The sequence below is a fragment of the Triticum dicoccoides genome, chromosome 1A (genome assembly GCF_002162155.2).
Source record: "Triticum dicoccoides isolate Atlit2015 ecotype Zavitan chromosome 1A, WEW_v2.0, whole genome shotgun sequence".
Lineage (NCBI taxonomy): Eukaryota > Viridiplantae > Streptophyta > Magnoliopsida > Poales > Poaceae > Triticum > Triticum dicoccoides.
In genome coordinates, this window is record NC_041380.1 from 477,181,805 (window position 1) to 477,204,725 (window position 22,921).

The window sequence follows — 22,921 nt, forward strand, 5'->3', positions numbered from 1 at the left end:
TTTAAGTTTGTCTAATTCATATCTAGATGTTTTTTAAGGATGTCACATCTAATCTCCCACAAATATATAATACACCAACAAGAAACAAAAAGAACTAGGACAAAAAAAATAAACCACAAACAGAGTGAAAATCAGGTTAGATGTGATGTCACATCTAGATGTGTCTTAAACAGATCCTTCTTTTTTTGCCTTCTCCTCCCAAGAAAGTCCAGAACAGCAAGGATAGCGGATCCGGCTTGCCTGCTCCCTCCACATGCTCTCATCCGTGCTCCCACTTCATCTTACGGCTGTCCTTTTCTCTTTTCTCTTTCTAATCTAATCACCGCCCCCTGATTTTAAGGGGTGGGGCCGGGTCTTATTTTGTTCCAATCAAATCATGCCACGTATGCGGGAGCACAGATGGAAGCACGCTGGGGGAGTGTTGATGTCAAAACCGGCGGATCTCGGATAGGGGGTCCTGAACTGTGCGTCAAGGCCGGATGGTAACAGGAGACAAGGGACACGATATTTTTACCCAGGTTCGGGCCCTCTCGATGGAGGTAAAACCCTACTCCTGCTTGATTAATATTGATGATATGGGTAGTACAAGAGTAGATCTACCACGAGATCAAGGAGGCTAAACCCTAGAAGCTAGCCTATGGTATGAATGTTGTATGATGGAGTTGTCCTACGGACTAGAACCCTCCAGTTTATATAGACACCAGATAGGGTTAGGGTTACACAGAGTCGGTTACAATGGTAGGAGATCTTGAATATCAGCATCGCCAAGCTTGCCTTCCACGCCAAGGAAAGTCCCATCCGGACACGGGACGAGGTCTTCAATCTTGTATCTTCATAGTCATGGAGTCCGGCTGAAGGTATAGTCCAGCTACCCGAACACCCCCTAATCCAGGACTCCCTCAGTAGCCCCTGAACCAGGCTTCAATGACGACGAGTCCGGCGCGCAGATTGTCTTCGGCATTGCAAGGCGGGTTCCTCCTCCAAGTCCTTCATAGAAGATTGTAAACACCAAGAATAGTGTCCGGCTCTGCAAAATAAGTTTCCACATATTGTCATAGAGAGAATAATATTAACACAAATCAAATCTGTTGACGTATCCCGCAGTGTGTCATCACACTACGGCCAAGTCTTTCACTCGAATTGTTTTTACTTTGCCACCTCAGCGTGTTTTGCGAGGCGGTTTCCTTGGCACGTCGTGTCAAAGCAGAGATCGTGTCCCCTTTTTACGGGATTCTCATCAATACGGACGTGGGTAACCCAATCGTGCCAGTTAGCACGTTTCCTCGATTAAAGGCGAGTCCCAAACGGTTACGGGAGGGCTCTTGGTATTCGACCTCTTATAAAGAGACCAAGGCCTTACTCCTTTTTTCAATCTCAAACGAGTTCGCCCATCGCCTCGAGTTCCAACACCCTAGGCTCCAGATTCCAGGCGCTTCGGACCTTCGACAATGTCCGGCTCTGACCTTCAAGGCCGATGGACGCCCTCCTCCGTCACGGAGGAGGACGTGTTAAAGTTGAGAGAGGCTAAGTTCCTGACCGGTGAAATTTTGCATAGGTTGCCTGCTCAAGGGCAGGTCATTCCCAGTTCCCAGCCCGGTGAGAGCGTGGTATTCATGTCTCACTTCCTTCGGGGGTTAGGCTGTTGGGGAACGTAGCAGAAATTCAAAAATTTTCCTACGTAACACCAAGATCTATCTATGGAGAGACCAGCAACGAGTAGAAAGGGGAGTGCATCTACATACCCTTGTAGATCGCTAAGCGAAAGCGTTCAAGTGAACGGGGTTGATGGAGTCGTACTCGTCGTGATTCAGATCACCGATGATCAAGTGCCGAACGGACGGCACCTCCGCGTTCAACACACGTACAGCCCGGGGACGTCTCCCACGCCTTGATCCAGGAAGGAGAGAGGGAGAGGTTGAGGAAGACTCCACCCAACAGCAGCACAATGGCGTGGTGGTGGTGGAGGAGCGTGGCAATCCTGCAGGGCTTCGCCAAGCACCTACGGGAGAGGAGGAGGTGTCACGGGAGGGAGGGAGGCGCCAAAGGCTCAGGTATGGATGCCCTCCCTCCCCTCCACTATATATAGGGGCAGGGGAGAAGGGGGAGGCGCAGCCTTGCCCCCTACTCCAAGAAAGGGGTGCGGCTAAGGAGGGGGGAGGAGTCCATCCTCCCCAAGGCACCTCGGAGGTGCCTTCCCCCTTTAGGACTCTCCCCTTTTTCCTTTATCTTGGCGCATGGGCCTCTAGGGGCTGGTGCCCTTGGCCCATGTAGGCCAAGGCGCACCCCCTACAACCCATGTGGCCCCCCGGGGCAGGTGGCCCCACCCGGTGGGCCCCCGGGACCCTTCCGGTGGTCCCGGTACAATACCGATGACCCCGAAACTTGTCCCGATGGCCGAAACAGGACTTCCTATATATAAATCTTTACCTCCGGACCATTCCGGAACTCCTCGTGACGTCCGGGATCTCATCCGGGACTCCGAACAACATTCGGTAACCACATACAAGCTTCCTTTATAACCCTAGCGTCATCGAACCTTAAGTGTGTAGACCCTACGGGTTCGGGAGACATGCAGACATGACCGAGACGTTCTCTGGTCAATAACCAACAGCGGGATCTGGATACCCATGATGGCTCCCACATGTTCCACGATGATCTCATCGGATGAACCACGATGTCAAGGACTTAATCAATCCCGTATTCAATTCCCTTTGTCTAGCGGTATTTTACTTGCCCGAGATTCGATCGTCGGTATCCAATACCTTGTTCAATCTCGTTATCGGCAAGTCACTTTACTCGTTCCGTAACACATCATCCCGTGATCAAATCCTTGGTCACATTGCGCATATGATGATGTCCTACCGAGTGGGCCCAGAGATACCTCTCCGTTTACACGGAGTGACAAATCCCAGTCTCGATCCGCATAAAACAATAGATACTTTCGGAGATACCTGTAGTGCACCTTTATAGTCACCCAGTTACGTTGTGACGTTTGATACACCCAAAGCACTCCTACGGTATCCAGGAGTTACACGATCTCATGGTCAAAGGAAGAGATACTTGACATTGGCAAAGCTCTAGCAAACGAACTACGATCTTTGTGCTATGCTTAGGATTGGGTCTTGTCCATCTCATCATTCTCCTAATGATGTGATCCCGTTATCAACGACATCCAATGTCCATAGCCAGGAAACCATGACTATCTGTTGATCACAACGAGCTAGTCAACTAGAGGCTCACTAGGGACATATTGTGGTCTATGTATTCACACGTGTATTACGATTTCCGGATAATACAGTTATAGCATGAATAAAAGACAATTATCATGAACAAGGAAATATAATAATAACTTATTTATTATTGCCTCTAGGGCATATTTCCAACAGTCTCCCACTTGCACTAGAGTCAATAATCTAGTTCACATCGCCATGTGATTAACACTCACAGGTCACATCGCCATGTGACTAATACCCAAGAGTTTACTAGAGTCAGTAGTCTAGTTCACATCACTATGTGATTAACACTCAATGAGTTTTATGTTTGATCATGTTGCTTGTGAGAGAGGTTTTAGTCAACGGGTCTGAACCTTTCAGATCCGTGTGTGCTTTACAAATCTCCATGTCATCTCATAGATGCAGCTACCACGCTCTATTTGGAGCTATTCCAAACAACTGTTCTACTTGGAGCTATTCTAAATTATTGCTCCATTATATGTATCCGGTCTCTCTACTCAGAGCTATCCGGATAGGTGTTAAGCTTGCATCGTCGTAACTCTTTACGACGAACTCTTTTATCACCTCCATAATCGAGAAAATTCCTTAGTCCACTAGTTACTAAGGATAACTTTGACCGCTGTCTGTGATCCATTCTTGGATCACTCTTGTACCCCTTGACTAACTCATGGCAAGGCACACTTCAGGTGCGGTACACAGCATAGCATACTGTAGAGCCTACGTCTAAAGCATAGGGGACGACCTTCGTCCTTTCTCTCTTTTCTGCCGTGGTCGAGCTTTAAGTCTTAACTTCGTACCTTACAACTCAGGCAAGAACTCCTTCTTTGACTGGTCCATCTTGAACACCTTCAAGATCATGTCAAGGTATGTGCTCATTTGAAAGTATTATTAAGCATTTTGATCTATCCTTATAGATCTTGATGCTCAATGTTCAAGTAGCTTAATCCAGGCTTTCCATTGAAAAACACTTTCAAAATAACCCTATATGCTTTCTAGAAATTCTACATCATCTCTGATCATCAATATGTCAACAACATATACTCATCAGAAATTCTATAGTGCTCCCACTCACTTCTTTGGAAATACAAGTTTCTCATAAACTTTGTACAAACCCAAAATCTTTGATCATCATCAAAGCATACATTCCAACTCCGAGATGCTTACTCCAGTCCTTAGAAGGATCGCTGGAGCTAGCATACCTTTTAGCATCCTCAGGATTGACAAAACTTTTCTGATTATATTGCATACAACCTTTCCTTACGAAAACTAGTAAGGAAACTTGTCTTGACATCCATCTGCCAGATTTCATAAATGCAGCTAATGCTAACATGATTCCGACGGACTTTAAGCATCGCTACGAGTGAGAAAATCTCATCGTAGTCAACTCCTTGAACTTGTGAAAAACTTTTCGCCACAAGTCGAGCTTCATGGACGGTGACATTACCATCCATGTCCGTCTTCTTCTTAAAGATCCATTTATCTTAATGGCTTGCCGATCATCGGGCAAGTCCGCCAAAGTCCATGGATCCGTTCTCGGATTTTATGGCCTCGAGCCATTTATCGGAATCCGGGCCCACCATTGCTTCTCCATAGCTCGTAGGTTCATTGTTGTCCAGCAACATGACTTTCAAGACAGGATTACGTACCACTCTGAAGTAGTACGCATCCTTGTCATCCTACGAGGTTTGGGAGTGACTTGATCCGAAGTTTCATGATCAATATCATAAGCTTCCACTTCAATTGGTGTAGGTGCCACAGGAACAACTCCCTGTGCCCGGTCACACTAGTTGAAGAGACGGTTCAATAACCTCATCAAGTCTCCACCATCCTCCCACTCAACTCTTTCGAGAGAAACCTTTCCTCGAGAAAGGACCCGATTCAAGAAACAATCCATATTGCTTTCGGATCTGAATTAGGAGGTATACCCAACTGTTTTGGGTGTCCTATGAAGATGCATTTTATCCGCTTTGGGTTCGAGCTTAATCCTGAAACTTTTTCACATAAGCGTCGCAGCCCCAAACCTTTAAGAAACGACAACTTAGGTTTCTCTAAACCATAATTCATACGGTGTCATCTCATCGGAATTACGTGGTGCCCTATTTAAAGTGAATGTGGTTGTCTCTAATGCCTAACCCACGAACGATAGTGGTAATTCGATAAGAGACATCATGGTATGAACCATATCCAATAGGGTGCAACTATGATGTTCGGACACACCATCACATTATGGTGTTCCAGGCGGTATTAATTGTGAAACAATTTCCACAATGTCTTAATTGTGTGCCAAAACTCGTAACTCAGATATTCATCTCTATGATCATATCATAGACATTTTATCCTCTTGTCACAATGATCTGCTACTTCACTCTGAAATTACTTGAACCATTCAATAAATCAGACTTGTGTTTCATCAAGTAAATATTCTCAACATCTACTCGAATCATCTGTGAAGTAAGAACATAACGATATTCACTGCATGCCTCAGCACTCATTGGACTGCACACATCAAAATGTGTTACTTCCAACAAGTTGCTATCTTGTTCCATCTTATTGAAACCGAGGCTTTTCAGTCATCTTGCCTATGTGGTATGATTTGCATATCTCAAGTGATTCAAAATCAAGTGAGTCCGAATGGTCCATTTGCATGGAGCTTCTTCATGCATATATACCAATATACATGGTTCGCATGTCTCAAACTTTTCAAAAATGAGTGAGTCCAAAGATCCATCAACATGGAGCTTCTTCATGCGTTTTATACCATTATGACTTACATGGCAGTGCCACAAGTAAGTGGTACTATCATTACTATCTTATATCTTTTGGTATGAAAATGTGTATCCCTACGATCAAGATTCAATAAACCATTCCTTTAGGTGCAAGAGCACTTATTCAGGTTTAATACTAATCTTGATGGTAGAGGGAGCGTGCGATGTTAGATCACATCAAACTTGGAAACACTTCCAACACATATTGTCAGCTCACCTTTAGCTAGTCTCCGTTTTATTCCGTAGCTTTTATTTCGAGTTACTAACACTTAGCAATCGAACCGGTATCTAGTACCCTGGTGCTACTAGGAGTACTAGTAAAGTACACATTAACATAATGTATATCCAATATACTTCTATCGACCTTGCCAGCCTTCTCATCTACCAAGTATCTAGGGTAATCCTGCTCCAGTGGTTGTTCCCTTTATTACAGAAGCACTTAGTCTCGGGTTTGGGTTCAACCTCGGGTTTCTTCATTGGTGCAGCAGCTGATTTGCCGTTTCATGAAGTATCCCTTCTTTCCCTTGCCCTTCTTGAAACAATTGATGCTCCTTCTTGATTTCTACTTTCGCGATGTCAAACATCACGAATATTTCAAGGATCATCATATCTATCCCTGATATGTTATAGTTCATCACGAAGCTCTAGCAGCTTGGTGGCAATGACTTTGGGGAAACATCACTATCTCATTTGGAAGATCAACTCCCACTCGATTCAAGTGATTGTTGCACTCAGACAATCTGAGCACAAGCTCAACGATTGAGCTTTTCTCCCTTAGTTTGCAGGCTAAGAAAATCGTCGGAGGTCTTATACCTCTTGACGTGGGCACGAGCCTGAAATCCCAATTTCAGCCCTCGAAACATCTCATATGTTCCGCGACGTTTCGAAAACGTCTTTGGTGCCTCTACTTAAACCATTTAACTGAACTATCGTAGTTATCAAAACGTGTATGTTCGATGTTCGAAACATCCACAAACGACGTTTGGGGTTCAGCACACTGAGCGGTGCATTAAGGACATAAGCTTTCTACTGATCGCATAATCGCTACTATCAACTTTCAACTATAATTTTCTCTAGGAACATATCTAAACAGTAGAACTATAGCGCGAGCTATGACATAATTTGCAAAAGGTCTTTTGACTATGTTCAGGATAATTAATTTCATCTTATGAACTCCCACTCAGATAGACATCCCTCTAGTCATCTAAGTGATTACATGATCCGAGTCAACTAGCCCGTGTCCGATCATCACGTGAGACGGACTAGTCATCATCGGTGAACATCTTCATGTTGATCGTATCTACCATACGACTCATGCTCGACCTTTCGGTCTCCGTGTTCCGAGGCCATGTCTGCACATGCTAGGCTCGTCAAGTTAACCCTAAGTGTTTTCGCTGTGTAAAACTGTCTTACACCCGTTGTATGTGAACGTAAGAATCCATCACACCCGATCATCACGTGGTGCTTAGAAGCGACGAACTGTAGCAACGGTGCACAGTTAGGGGAGAACACTTCTTGAAATTTTGTAAGGGATCATCTTATTTACTACCGTCGTCCTAAGCAAACAAGATGCATAAACATGATAAACATCACATGCAATCAAATAGTGACATGATATGGCCAATATCATTTTGCTCCTTTTGATCTTCATCTTCGGGGCTCCATGATCATCATCGTCACCGGCACAACACCATGATCTCCATCATCATGATCTCCATCATCGTGTCTTCATGAAGTTGTCACGCCAACGACTACTTCTACTTCTATGACTAACGCGTTTAGCAATAAAGTAAAGTAGTTTACATGGCGTTCTTCAATGACACGCAGGTCATACAATAAATAAAGACAACTCCTATGGCTCCTGCCGGTTGTCATACTCATCGACATGCAAGTCGTGAATCCTATTACAAGAACATGATCAATCTCATACATCACATATATCATTCATCACATCCTTTTGGCCATATCACATCACATAGCATACCCTGCAAAAACAAGTTAGACGTCCTCTAATTGTTGTTTGCATGTTTTACGTGGCTGCTATGGGTTTCTAGCAAGAACGTTTCTTACCTACGCAAAACCACAACGTGATATGCCAATTGCTATTTACCCTTCATAAGGACCCTTTTCATCGAATCCGTTACGACTAAAGTGGGAGAGACTGGCACCCGCTAGCCACCTTATGCACCAAGTGCATGTCAATCGGTGGAACCTGTCTCACGTAAGAGTACGTGTAAGGTCGGTCCGGGCCGCTTCATCCCACAATACCGTCGAAACAAGATTGGACTAGTAACGGTAAGCATATTGAACAACATCAACGCCCACAACTACTTTGTGTTCTACTCGTGCAAAGAATCTACGCAATAGACCTAGCTCATGATGCCACTGTTGGGGAACGTAGCAGAAATTCAAAAATTTTCCTACGAATCACCAAGATCTATCTATGGAGAGACCAGCAACGAGTAGAAAGGAGAGGAGAGTTTGCATCTACATACCCTTGTAGATCGCTAAGCGGAAGCGTTCAAGTGAACGGGGTTGATGGAGTCGTACTCGTCGTGATTCAGATCACCGATGATCAAGTGCCGAACGGACGGCACCTCCGCGTTCAACACACGTACAGCCCGGTGACGTCTCCCACGCCTTGATCCAGCAAGGAGAGAGGGAGAGGTTGAGGAAGACTCCATCCAACAGCAGCACAACGGCGTGGTGGTGGTGGAGGAGCATGGCAATCCCGCAGGGCTTCACCGAGCACCTACGGGAGAGGAGATGTGTCACGGGAGGGAGAGGGAGGCAACCAAAGGCCTTGGGTATCATTGCTCCTCCTTTTCCCCACTATATATAGGGCCAAGGGAGAGGGGGGAGGCGCAGCCTTGCCCCCTCCTCCAAGGAAGGGGTGCGGCTAAGGATGGGGAGGAGTCCATCCTCCCCAAGGCACCTCGGAGGTGCCTTCCCCCTTTAGGACTCTTCCCTTTTTCCTTTATCTTGGCGCATGGGCCTCTAGGGGCTGGTGCCCTTGGCCCATGTAGGCCAAGGCGCACCCCCTACAGCCCATGTGGCCCCCCGGGGCAGGTGGCCCCACCCGGTGGGCCCCCGGGACCCTTCCGGTGGTCCCGGTACAATACCGATGACCCCGAAACTTGTCCCGATGGCCGAAACAGGACTTCCTATATATAAATCTTTACCTCCGGACCATTCCGTAACTCCTCGTGACGTCCGGGATCTCATCCGGGACTCCGAACAACATTCGGTAACCACATACAAGCTTCCTTTATAACCCTAGCGTCATCGAACCTTAAGTGTGTAGACCCTACGGGTTCGGGAGACATGCAGACATGACCGAGACGTTCTCCGGTCAATAACCAACAGCGGGATCTGGATACCCATGTTGGCTCCCACATGTCCCACGATGATCTCATCGGATGAACCACGATGTCAAGGACTCAATCAATCCCGTATTCAATTCCCTTTGTCTAGCGGTATTTTACTTGCCCGAGATTCGATCGTCGGTATCCAATACCTTGTTCAATCTCGTTACCGGCAAGTCACTTTACTCGTTCCGTAACACATCATCCCGTGATCAACTCCTTGGTCACATTGCGCATATGATGATGTCCTACCGAGTGGGCCCAGAGATACCTCTCCGTTTACACGGAGTGACAAATCCCAGTCTCGATCCGCATAAAACAATAGATACTTTCGGAGATACCTGTAGTGCACCTTTATAGTCACCCAGTTACGTTGTGACGTTTGATACACCCAAAGCACTCCTACGGTATCCAGGAGTTACACGATCTCATGGTCAAAGGAAGAGATACTTGACATTGGCAAAGCTCTAGCAAACGAACTACACGATCTTTGTGCTATGCTTAGGATTGGGTCTTGTCCATCACATCATTCTCCTAATGATGTGATCCCGTTATCAACGACATCCAATGTCCATAGCCAGGAAACCATGACTATCTGTTGATCACAACGAGCTAGTCAACTAGAGGCTCAGTAGGGACATATTGTGGTCTATGTATTCACACGTGTATTACGATTTCCGGATAATACAGTTATAGCATGAATAAAAGACAATTATCATGAACAAGGAAATATAATAATAACTTATTTATTATTGCCTCTAGGGCATATTTCCAACATAGGCTTCCCAATGGATCCCTTCATGAGGGGGCTGCTGTTTTATTACGGGCTGGAATTCCATGATTTAGCTCCGGAGTCCATCCTCCATATCTCCTCATTCATTATCGTGTGTGAAGCGTTCCTCCGTGTTACCCCTCACTTCGGATTATGGCTCAAGACCTTTAAAGTGGAGCCGAAGGTGATCGAGGGACGGCACGCGGAGTGCGGAGGCGCTGTCATAAGCAAAAATGCCGATGCTCCATGGCCCGAGGGCTCTTTTCAAGAGGAGCTAGGCTTGTGGCAACGAGAGTGGTTTTATATCACCGCTCCCCGAGGCACCAAGTGGGTGGCGCCTCCTGCCTTTCGCTCGGGTCCCCCGCCACGGCTAGCGTCATGGGTCAACAAAGGGTTAGATTGGGGGTTACCCAAAGACGTGCCCTTATTGCAAGGCCGCATCAGGGATCTCTTAGAAGAAGACTTCAGCCTGGTCAAGGTGACGCAGGTCATGCTGATTCGCCGAACATTGCCCGGCAAACGTTGCACCCTTCGCCTGTGGGAGTTTAATCCAGAGGGACCGCGCGCTCTCCAGAATTTCATGGGTGCAATGCCCGCGGAGATGTATAAACTGTTCTTCGGATCACAAGAGATGTGTCCGGATTTAACCGAGGATGCAGGCCTAAATTGCAATCGCCCGGATACTCAAGTAAGTAACCTTATGCCCGCTGCTATCCATATAATTGTCATAAACTTGCCCCTAAAAGAGTTGTCCTTTTAAACAGGAGTGGATAGTGAAAGCAAAGCTGATCAGGTGTCCGGCTCCCCTTCCCGAAACCAGGCCGGATCCCGTGCTTGTCAGGATGTTGAAGATAATGCCTCTGGAGGGAAGTAAGGGGGAGGACAAGGAAACTATGGCCTCCTCGAAGGAGGCTGCTCGGAAGGGAGGAACCGACAATTCCTCTCCTAAGGGGAAGAAGAGGGCCGCCTCTGACGACCCGGAGACCATGGCCTCGAAGCGGGGGGAAAAATCCTCGTCAGAGGGTCCGACGCCGGGGAGTTTCTCGGCCGAACTGCGCCCTCAAAGGAATCAGCCCTCCAGCGAGCCGTAAGTAAAGAAAGGTTTTCCTTTTGAGGGATGATAGAAATCCTTGATTTATATCTGAGAAGATTTAACCGAAATTTTACCTTGTAGCTCGGACCTCAGCCCTTCTCAGCAGAGCTCGTCTTCGGGGGGTCTTCTTCCGGAGATGATGGAGAGCGGGACGCCTCCCCCTGCTGTACCGCCTAGCGAGGCGGGCGACCCTGAGGTGTCGTCGCGGAGGGTTTCCCTGAATCCGGCAGGGGCAGAAGATAGCTATGTGGCCCCCCAAGGTTCTCCGCGTCCGGCCTTCGAAAGAGGCCATGGGACAAGTCCGGCACCGTCTGGTGCTCGGCCGGAGGAGTTAAAGATTCTTCTAGGGCGAGCTTCTATCGCAGAGGAGCACCGTGCATTGATGGACGCGGTGATTGAAAGGATTTCATCCGAAGAAAGCGGATTGCATGAGGCCGTCAAAAGCTTACTGGCGGGTTTTGAGGTACGTTAGATAATGTACGCTTTTGTCAGTTGCGCATAAGTAAGATGCGCCCTGTGTAGATAGTAGCCCCTGAGACTCTGTGCGTCGTCAAGAAATGACGGCACACAGAGGATCATAATCCCAGGTCTAAGATGTCGCCTTTGAATGTAGGCGGCAGGGTGTCCGGAATCGAGCCGAACTAATGATTTTGCCGAACTAAAGCGGCAACTGAACGTGGCAGATGCCGACATCGCGCTTGTCAACAAGCGGCTTGATGAGGCTCAAGGTATGTAATTCCTCGGGCGGCATCAGGTAAGAAGAGTTTTATGCCAGTGTCTTATGATGTGTGTGCTTGACGCAGATGGTGCGGCCGCTGTGGAGAGTCTCAGGGCAGAACTTGCCCGAGCTAAGGAACAAGCCAGAAAAAGCAATGCGGCTGCCAAGAAAGCCCTTGAAGAGTTGAGAGCCGAACAGGCTTCTCACTGCCGAAGCAAGGAAGAGATGACCGAGATGGCCGAAAAGTTAAAGAGCGTTGCAGACCGTTGCAAACTTCTTGAGAAAGAAGACCGGGCGAGACAGACGGACTTAGAGAAGGCCGTTGCCGATGCCAAGGACGCTCGCTCTGCGATGAGAGCTGCGAAGGAGGAGCTGCGTCAGGCCGAACAGATTGCGGCCGGAAAGCCCTTTATGCTGCGGAGGAAGTTTTGTGATCCGAAGTTTGCTCCGTTGGACCGGATGTGGAGTGTGGAGGACACCTATCTGGATTTGGCAGCCAGTGCTGCTGATGCAACCGAACACTTTCAAGATCAAAAAGATCGCGAAGTGGAAAAGCTTTTCTGGTCGCAGTTTCACAATCCAGAGCGTCCACTGGCAGTAGACGATCGTTTGGCTCAATGGGCCGAACTGAATAGGTTGTCCGGACTCGCCATGAAGTACGTCATGGGTCATCTGTGGCTGGGGAGATCGGAGCCGAAGAGTTATTTCAGCTTGGTGCAGCAATTCCTTGACGCGGTGCCACGTATTAATGCAATGAAGAGGTCAGCATGCATAGAGGGCGCACGAATGGCTCTTGCCCGTGTCAAGACATACTGGGCAGATATGGAGACCACCGTTGTTGCGTCCTGAGATTCGGACAAAAGCCGAGTACCCTCCGAGCACTATTTTCAGGAAGTCCTTGAAGGCGCCCGTGTAATAGGGACACAGTGCTCGAAGGATGCTATGTTATGATAGCATATGTAATTATAAAGTAATTTTTTGATAGATTGTAGTGGCATTTTATACTTGTGCCTTCAAGTATTGGGAACACCTCCTGTGCGGCCGTTTTAAGATATATATATATATATATATATATATATATATATATATATATATATATATATATATATATATATACACAAAATCTGAAAGATAGCAGTCGTTGGCTTCAGCCCCCACACACATAGTGCGGGGGTGCTCGTGGAAGACGCATTTTCACACTTAACCCAACGTCTTGGTCCTACAAAGGAGGTGATAGCGCAGCGGGCCAGGCAACCGGAGTATAATGCTTTAACACTTTCACTTAGCCATAGAAGCTTGACAATGGGACTATTTAGGTAGCCCCTTGGTGGCGACTGCGCTCGCCCGAGTTCGGGGCGCGTATGTGCCTGGCAGGGAAACGACCCTTCGTTAAAGCGGAGGAATCTTATAGATTCCGATAGGTCATCGAGTGGTTGACCAGTCTCACGCTACATCATGACAGTCAGTTTTCGGCTTTCTCTACTGAGGTGCTCGCTCGGCCTAATCGGGGCACAATCGCAGTAGTTCTCCTGGTGCTACCTTAGCCGATAGAGCGGAACGTAAGGTAGCCGAACTCAGGAGTCGGGCAACCCAACATTTGACCAAAGACATGATTCGGAGCTGATGCATATAATGCCAAAACTTGCGACGCCGAACACTTCCTAAGGTGTTCGGTCTTTATGAGTGCGGGCAAAACAACACTCTTTATTAAAAAGCCCCTAGTGTCCAGGTACACGCAAAAATTCTGACGTGGCCACATGCCAAGACGCCAGCCTCCTCCTTGGTTATATCAGAGAAAACCAGGAGATATGTAGCAACAAGAGACAGTAAAAAGGTTTACGCAGGGTCTTAATCTAAAAAGAATCCTTAGGACGGGTCCCTACTGCACGTCTGCGCCTGTGTCTCCGTTGTTCCGTATCCTGGACGGGCGCCGCACGACGTTCATCTGTAAAAGAGAGGAATTGAATTGAAAATGGGTCGTGCCGAACAAAAGTTTAAAATAAACAAAGTATAAAGTGAAATATATAAAATTGAGCTTTATTATTTCTCATTGTATATGTACGGAGCCCCTAGTGCGGGGGTATATGGCCACTGCATCAATGATAATTTTGTACCGAACTCGTCTATCCACGTTCGTGGTCTTTAATGACCTATTCCGAAGTTTTTTTTTGGCCGGTGAAGCCATTTTACTGTGGGGCTGTCAAAGCGACCGCACAGTCCTCCGCTTGGGGGAGGCGCACTTCAATGCTTCCCCTTCAAAGAGATGATGCCTCGTGGACCGGGCATCTTAAGCGTTAGAGATGCATAATGCGGTATTGCGTTAAAGCGGGCGAAAGCTTCGCGTCCCAGTAGTGCTTGGTAACGACTTGAGAATGGGACGACGTGGAAGGTCAGCTTTTCGCGGTGGAAGTTATCGGTAAAGCAGAATATAACTTCGAGCCAGAGAAAACCCATGCAATGGGTGTCCGGACCAGGCGTTACCCCTTGAAAGGCGGTTTTACTATGGCGGATTCTTGCTGGGTCTATCCCCATGTCGCGGATTGTATCCTGATATATCAGGTTTAGTCCGCTATCGCCGTCCATAAGGACATTTGAAAACTGCAGTCCGCCAATTATTGGATCGAGTACCAAGGCAGTCCAGCCTGCATTCCTGGTACTTCTAGAATAATCCAGCTGATCGAAGATGATTGGTTTTGACAACTAGTGGCGGGACCCCTTTGGGATAGGCCGTGTAGTGCGTACCTTTATGGGTGCCGCACGTTTTGTTATGTGAAGTAAGTTTACTGTTTTTACTTCTTGTGGGAAGTTCTTTTGTTTCCTGGTGCTCTACTTTTGGGGTTCGTCCTCATCTTCGCTTGGTGTGTCGAGCCCCTTGCGTTCGGCGTTGAGTCTGTCGGATTGTTTGAAAACCCAACAATCTCTGTGGGTATGGTTAGCAGGCTTCCCAGGAGTGCTGTGTATTTGACATATCATGTCCAGGATTTTGTTTAAGTTGGATGGATCATCCCTGTTATCCTGGAGGGGCGGTTTTGTCTGATTCTGTCATGAGCCTTTGAATCCGGCGTTGACTGTCATGCTCTTTGGACTTTTTTCCTTAGTCTGGCGACAGTCCTTGTTGCGTCGCGGTTTTCCGTTTCCATCCCGAGTTTCGGATGTACTTGGGTCGCTAGGGCTGCATCTTGCCAACCAGCTGTCCTCTCCTGCACAAAAGCAGGCCATGAGGCTTGTTAGTGCGGCCATTGTTCTTGGCTTTTCTTGGCCGAGGTGTCTGGCGAGCCATTCGTCTCGGACGTTATGCCTGAAAGCTGCTAAGGCTTCGGCGTCCGGACAGTCGACTATCTGATTCTTTTTAATGAGGAATCTATTCCAGAACTGCCGAGCTGATTCTCCAGGCTGTTGGGTTATGTGACTAAGATCGTCTGCATCCGGAGGGCGGACATAGGTCCCTTGAAAATTTGCTCGGAAAGCATCGTCCAGCTCTTCCCAACTTCCAATTGTGTTTTCAGGAAGGCTTTTAAGCCAATGCCGGGCTGGCCCTTTGAGCTTAAGGGGTAAGTATTTTATGGCGTGGAGATCATCTCCTCTAGCCATATGTATGTGGAGGATATAATCCTCGATCCAGACTCCAGGGTCTATTGTTCCATCATATGCCTCTATGTTTACGGGTTTGAATCTCTCTGAAAATTCATAGTCCAGGACCTTATCGGTGAAACATAGGGGGTGTGCGGCGCCCCTGTATTTGGGTGTGCCGGATTCTGATGATGGCTTTATTGCATTGCTCACGAGAGCTTGCTTTCTAGGCCCGTAAATGGACCTGACTGGGCCATGATGCGAATCCTTAAGTGGGTCGCATGCCGATTTAAGTGCGGCGCCGCTTGCCGCTTTATGCTGGCCATGGGGTCGTCTATCCGACCGTGTGGCTTTCTTTTTTGAATGCGAGGGCTCTAGGGCCTCTTCGTCGAATTCAGGCAGTAGCTTCCTCTTCGGATAGCTTTTAGTGCGGCGACTGTCGCCGTATTTATCTACGGTATTGATTACTTTGCTCCATCTGATCCTGAGTGCATCTTCCGCTGTTTTTAGCTTTCGCTTCTGCTTTTTCAGGCTGCGTGCTGTTGCAATGAGCCTCTTGTGGAGAATCTTCTGCTTCGTGGGTTTATCCGGCGTAAGGTCGTCCGGAATTTCGTTTTTGCCGGGGGAGGGATGTTCGGTTTCTCTATCCATGTTGCCCTGTTCGGACGGTTGCTCTAAGGCCTGCTCGTCGTCTACCGGCTCATCCTGCTCTATGGCTGGGTCTTTATTGAGGCGGGTCTTGGGTCGGCGTTTACGCTGACGCTTTGATTGTTTTTCGGGGGGTCGATCTCCCGTTCCATCCCCTTTTTCCTCGTTGTCGCTTCCTTTAGGGGTATCCACCATGTACACATCGTGAGATGAGGTGGCTGTCCAATGCCCTATGGGCGTTGGTTCATCCGTATCTCCTGCATCGTCGTCCATGTTGTCGATGTCTGCGGAGTCGAAGTTGAGCACGTCGTTTAAATTGTCGACAGTGGCTACCAAGTGGGTGGTGGGTGGGCTTTGAATTTCTTCATCGTCCGTATCCCATCCTCGCTGACCGTAGTCCGGCCAGGGCTCTCCTGATAAAGAGAGAGACTTGAGAGAATTCAGGATGTCACCAAAAGGCGAGTGTTGAAAGATGTCCACGGCGGTGAATTCCATTATCGGCGCCCAATCGGATTCGATCGGCAAGGGCGCGGGGGGTTCGAAGTCCGGAGAGGAGTCCGGATCCTCGGAGTCACGGGTCATGCAGAGTGCGGGGCTAGCGTTCGGCTCGATCGCCTTTGAGACCGCAGCCCCCGAGGTGACGTCCAACCGCTCATCCTCGATTGGCACAGCTGGCTCCGAATTGAGGGTCAGAGCCGGTGCGTTTGCGGCCTCCAGGGCACTATTCGGCGGCAGAGCTAGATCATGCCCCGCGAGACAGTGCGGCGCGCTTAGCTGTGGCTCGAATCCGTCGAAAATCAAATCTCCGCGGACGTCCGCCGTGTAGTTTGGGCTTCCAAACCTGACCTGATGGCCAGGGGCGTAGCTTTTGATCTGCTCCAGGTGGCCAAGCGAATTGGCCCGCAGTGCGAAGCCGCCGAAGACGAAGATCTGTCCAGGGAGAAAAATCTCACCGTGGACCGCATCGTTGTTGACGATCAAAGGAGCCATCGAGCCCAAAAGTGACGACACAGAGGAACTCTCAATTAAAGCACCAATGTCGGTGTAAAAACCGGCGGATCTCGAGTAGGGGGTCCCGAACTGTGCGTCAAGGCCGGATGGTAACAGGAGACAAGGGACACGATATTTTTACCCAGGTTCGGGCCCTCTCGATGGAGGTAAAACCCTACTCCTGCTTGATTAATATTGATGATATGGGTAGTACAAGAGTAGATCTACCACGAGATCAAGGAGGCTAAACCCTAGAAGCTAGCCTATGGTATGAATGTTGTATGATGGAGTTGTCCTACGGACTAGAACCCTCCGGTTTATATAGACACAAGATAGGGTTAGGGTTACACAGAGTCGGTTACAATGGTAGGAGATCTTGAATATCCGCATCGCCAAGCTTGCCTTCCACGCCAAGGAAAGTCCCATCCGGACACGGGACGAAGTCTTCAATCTTGTATCTTCATAGTCCTGGAGTCCGGCTGAAGGTATAGTCCGGCTATCCGAACACCCCCTAATCCAGGACTCCCTCAGGGAGCATGCAAGTCTCACTATATAGATATAGCAACCAAACACGCCAAAAAAAGAGAAGAAGAAAATAATGAACAACGGAGTCAGATCGACGAAACGAGGATGATCTGCAGCCGCTGCGCTCTTCGGAGATTCCCACCACACTCCTAGCACTTCGGAACACCGCATACCAAGCAACGCCTTCAAGAAGAAAACGCGACGATGACGACGCTGCTGCCGGACTAGTCCTAGGGTTTCCCTCGGTACACAGAGGCGCATGGGTGAGGGGGATAACCAACACCCTTCGGGAAGGAACGATGGCGCCACGGGCGTCGCCGCATCGGTGTCGGCCAAGCCAACAGGGATTTCTCCCACCTGCCACACACCCACCACCCCGGCTGATCAGCCGCGCTCCACCACACTTGTCACCCACCAACATGCGCCGCCACGGTCTTGGAGCCACCACTATCGTCTCACCATGGAGTCCAAAGCGGGATCGACAGGTCCGAGAGGGAGCAACCGAGAACAAGGAGCGGCAGTGTCAATAACCACGCAGGAGGGGACAACCTCCATCGCCATCGGCGTTCACCGACTGGACGAAGCAAGAGAAGCAAACCAGGCACATAGGCCCGGCCGAGCTCGCAAAGCTCCCATTGCCGCGCTGCAGCGGGCGCACCGCCGCCTCCGCAACCACCCGCACCTCCGGCCGTCGGAGCCGAGCCAGGCCCGACCAGACCTAGATGGGGCCCCAAAGAGCCCAGATCTGGGCCGGGAGGGCGCCGCCGCCGGCTGCAGCGCTAGCCCGCTGTCAAGTGATCGCGCCACCGCCTCCTCACCACTCGGATCTGCTTCGCCACCGGAACCGCCGCACGCCCGTGATGGGAAGACCCATTCGCAACAGCCGGGAGCCCTGAAGCCGGACCCAAGCCGCGGCCCACGTCGCCTAGATCCAGATCCGTCGCACGGCCAACGCCAAACCACACCCACGCACGCCCCTCCATGGCAGCCACCGCACCACCCCGAGGCCCCACCGGGACGACGACTCGCCGCCGGCAGGAGCACCCGTAGCGGCGCCACCTGTGGCAGCCGCCCCGCACCGGTCGGGGATCCGCGAGGAGGGGAACGGTGGACCCCCCGGCCTTCCACGCCTGTCAGGCTTCGCTCGGCGGCAAGGGAGGAAGGGGCCGGCGGGTAGGGTTCCCCCGAGGGCACTCGCGGGAGCGGCTGTGTGGGTGGTGGTGGGGGAGGGGGGTGTTTACCAACCAAGTACCGTTGTTGTTTCGGCAGCTCTTGTTGGAATAAATGTTAACGTGGTTTGTAATTTTATTAGAAATCTATACACTTTATGTGAGCCATACGTGCGCGAACGGTGATTGATTAGCACCCCGTTTCATGTACTCCAAGCAAGCATCCACTGTCAAATTGCCGTCTCTTATTAATAGAGATCGCCGTCTTTTCGATAGAGATCGCTGTCACGTTGCCCATCCACCGCCATCCACCATCCATCCGGGGCTTGCACCGGACGGCTGGCTGACTGAGCGACATGACAACACTTGCGCTGCGCTGCTCTGGAAAGCATGCGGAGCAGCTAAATCTGCCCGTCGTTAGCGCGCCTAACCAATCGGATTATCTGCGCAGCTTTGGAAGATATGGGGTAGTACAGCTTTGAAACTTGCGGCCGGTGACAGCGACCGCGGGGAGGGAATATCTGCACAATGCTGTCCTTCAACTTTCTGTTCGGCTTAAACAGTCTTCCACTGTTATCCTTAAAACGAGCCACGAAATGTGTGCTGCCCCGTTTCTGGATGGACATGCTCGCCGTTTAGCGGACGGCAGATCTAAAGCGTGTGGAGACGCGGCACGCTTCCTGCGGAATCGTGTAAACGTTGCTCGGGCGAGAGCAAGTCGTGATCTCGTTTCATGTCGTCTTCGATCCATCTTGAAGCAAAAGAGAAAAATGGCGTGTGTCCTGCGAAACCAACCAATTGCACGTCATTAATCACGGCTTATTCACCTGGTCTGGGCGGCTTGATAGCCACCCGTGTGCTGCGTGAGTTGCGTCATGGTTTTGTTGCTTGATGTGTTTGCGAGTTTGATTTTTGTGTGGATTGTGGCTACTACGTGCACACAGTACATTTTTGCACTGATGCAAAGACAAGGCGGCTGTATCTTTTGGCAAAACATGGTGAAGCCTATGTACATGCACAAAGTTTACGTGAAAAACAACGTTTTTTGTGTCTTGTGTAAAAAAGATAAAAAAATGCAAAATGAATAGTTGTAATGAAGCATAATAAATTGTTTTTTTACATAAGCCACAAAAAACCTCGTTTTTCACCGAAAACTTTGTGCACGCGCATAGAATGCTGGGATATACACGCATGATATTTGTTCGAAATTTTTTGAATTTTCAAAATGTGTATTTAGGCAATGGGTGCATATGCACCTAGGAGCCATTGCTAATTTCCGTTATTTCAATCTTTTTATCTTATATGACTCGTGTGTGTTGGCTGACTAACACTGATGGTCAGTACCACTCCTTGCACGAGTGCCTCCTTTCACTACTTTTTCTTTCTTCTGCATTCCAAACTTTTTCTGTTTTCTTATGTTCCAATTTATTTTAATTTCTTTGCAAGTATCGTTGAATCATAGATGGACTTTGGGCCCATATGAACAAATGAATCATATCTATTAAGATACTAGGCGCCCTAAATTTGAAGCCTCTTGATGCGTCGGGGTCTGTGAGGGATGCTATGGACCCGAACCATGATCTAGTTATTTAGATCCATGTAAGTGAAAAGGGCCGAGAAGATCAACATCAGTTAGCGACTATGAATGTCCAACTAAATATACATATTCATAAGGCGACTGAAAAAAATACATACAATTTAGCGACAAGCTCATCATGAACACATTATACTCTAGGTTTCTCCACTTATAATTGTAGCAAATCATGCACTATGAGCAGTTGTTAAGATATTTGATAGACCTACTTGTTAAATTGTGATCCAAATTATGGTGTGTTGGACTAGACGTGTAGACCTTTGCGTTGACGTCGACATGTACGAGTACAACTCGTTTACTTGTCCTTCAAGGACTCTCATGTATTGCCCTCTTATATACCCCATGTAGTCGCATCTCAGACGGCTTGTCGTCTCGTGCTTGTAATACTCCTCCTCATAGTGATTGCGCCTTCGTGCGTCCGTGGTTTTCTCCCGCAAAAATTTCCATGTAAAAATCCGTGTCTCTCGTGTCTCGTTTATTCTCGTTATTATCTAACAAGTGATATACAGAACTGAGGTTACAGATACAAGATTTGAGTTCGAGAGATTAGGATTGCGTGCGAGCCGTCGCCCGTGCGTGACCAGGGGATCCGAAGCCGGATCGATTTCCGCTGCTAGCCGAGACCGACTGAAGTTCTGTTTTGTACGTACACGTACAAATCGCTCCAAGGTTGCAGCCGTTCCGCCGAGTTGCTGGCCTGGTCGATTCAAGCCTCGAGGGAATCAACCGTACTGCTGCTACTACTTTCTGGCTTGTGAAGACCGATCCCTTGTCGTCGATTGTTTTTCTAGCTTCAAGTCCTGAGGAGAAGCGATCTGTCCAAGTCGTCGTTCTTTCACGTGAAGCTAGGTTATTTGTTGTTTGCTTTCATCTCCGATCAACAATTAGTACTTTGATCAGCCAGCTACTAGTACTAGTATTCGTAATGTGAAGGCTACAGAGCTATTTTTTTTCCTTGGTCAACTGCTACGTACATACTATCAGTGCTATTTACTCCGTTTTCTTTGATCCGCAAATTAATTTTTCAAGAATTTTCTATCGGCTTGTACTACTTTGTGTACACAGATTTATCGACTCATGGCATCCATGAAGTATGATCTTTCGTTGCTGGACCGTGACACAAGGTTTACCCTATGGCAAGTCAAGATGCGGGCGTTGTTGGCACAGGCCGACTATGATGTAGCACTGGATAGTTTTGGAAAGAACAGAATTGAGGACTGGACTGCTGAGGAGAAAAGAATTGATTGTAAGGCTTTGTCACAAATTCAACTCCATTTGTATAATAATATTTTGCAGGAAGTTTTGAGCGAGAAAACTGCCGCCGCTCTATGGTTAAAGCTGGAAGGGATTTGCATGACTAAAGATCTCACCGGCAAGATGCATCTGAAGCAAAAATTATTCCTGCACAGGTTACCCGAGGGAGGTAATGTTTTGAATCATATTTCGGAATTTAAAGAGATCATATCTGATCTAGCTGCAATGGAGGTTAAGTATGAAGAGGAAGATACTGCTTTAATGTTACTTTGTTCACTGCCAAGTTCTTATACCAATTTTAGAGACACCATATTATACAGTCGTGATACTCTCACACTTAATGAAGTTTATAAAGCTTTGAACTCTAAGGAGAAGATGAAACTAATGGTGCCTCATGATGGTTCAAGTTCATCTCAAGCCGAGGGATTATCTGTTTGTGACAGGATAAAGGAGAAGAACTCACATAATGGAAACAGAGGCAAAAGTAAGAACAGCTACAAGGGCCAATCACAATCCAGAGACAAGAAGTATTGCAGGTATTGCAAGAGAGACGGGCATGACATCTCTGAGTGTTTCAAATTGCAGAACAAGGAAAAGAGGAAAGGTAATACACAAGGTGAAAATTCTGCTAACATTGCTCGCGATGATAGTTCCGACGATGCTTTTGTCGTTATTGCTGGATGTGCTGAGACCAATGATGAGTGGGTACTTGACACCGCATGCACTTTTCATATGTGTCCACATAGAGATTGGTTTAATACTTTTGATTCCACTACTTCTGTTGGTTTCGTTTTGGGTTTTGATAATTCACCATGCAGGATTGAAGGCATAGGTTCTTGTAACATCCCAAATTTTCAATTTGGAATGTTATACATTAGATCATCATTGCATATCATATTTTATTTTGCATTTTGGTTGATCCTAGAAATTCTACACAACTCAATGACCCACGGAGAGAGTTGGGGATTTCGTTATTTTCATATTTGAGTTTTTTCAAATTTTGAGAATAGGATTATTTGATTTTATTTATTTTATCATCAATTATTTCTATTACAAAAATATGAGAGAGGGAATAAAATGACTTTCCCAAAATAAAGAAATATTGAGGATTTAATAATAAAATCAAATAAGATTTCATTTTAGAGTTTTTCGGTGTTTTATTTGAATTTAGGAAAAATATGCGTTTTTCAAACTTGCATTTAGGTCCCAAATAAATGTTCACCTT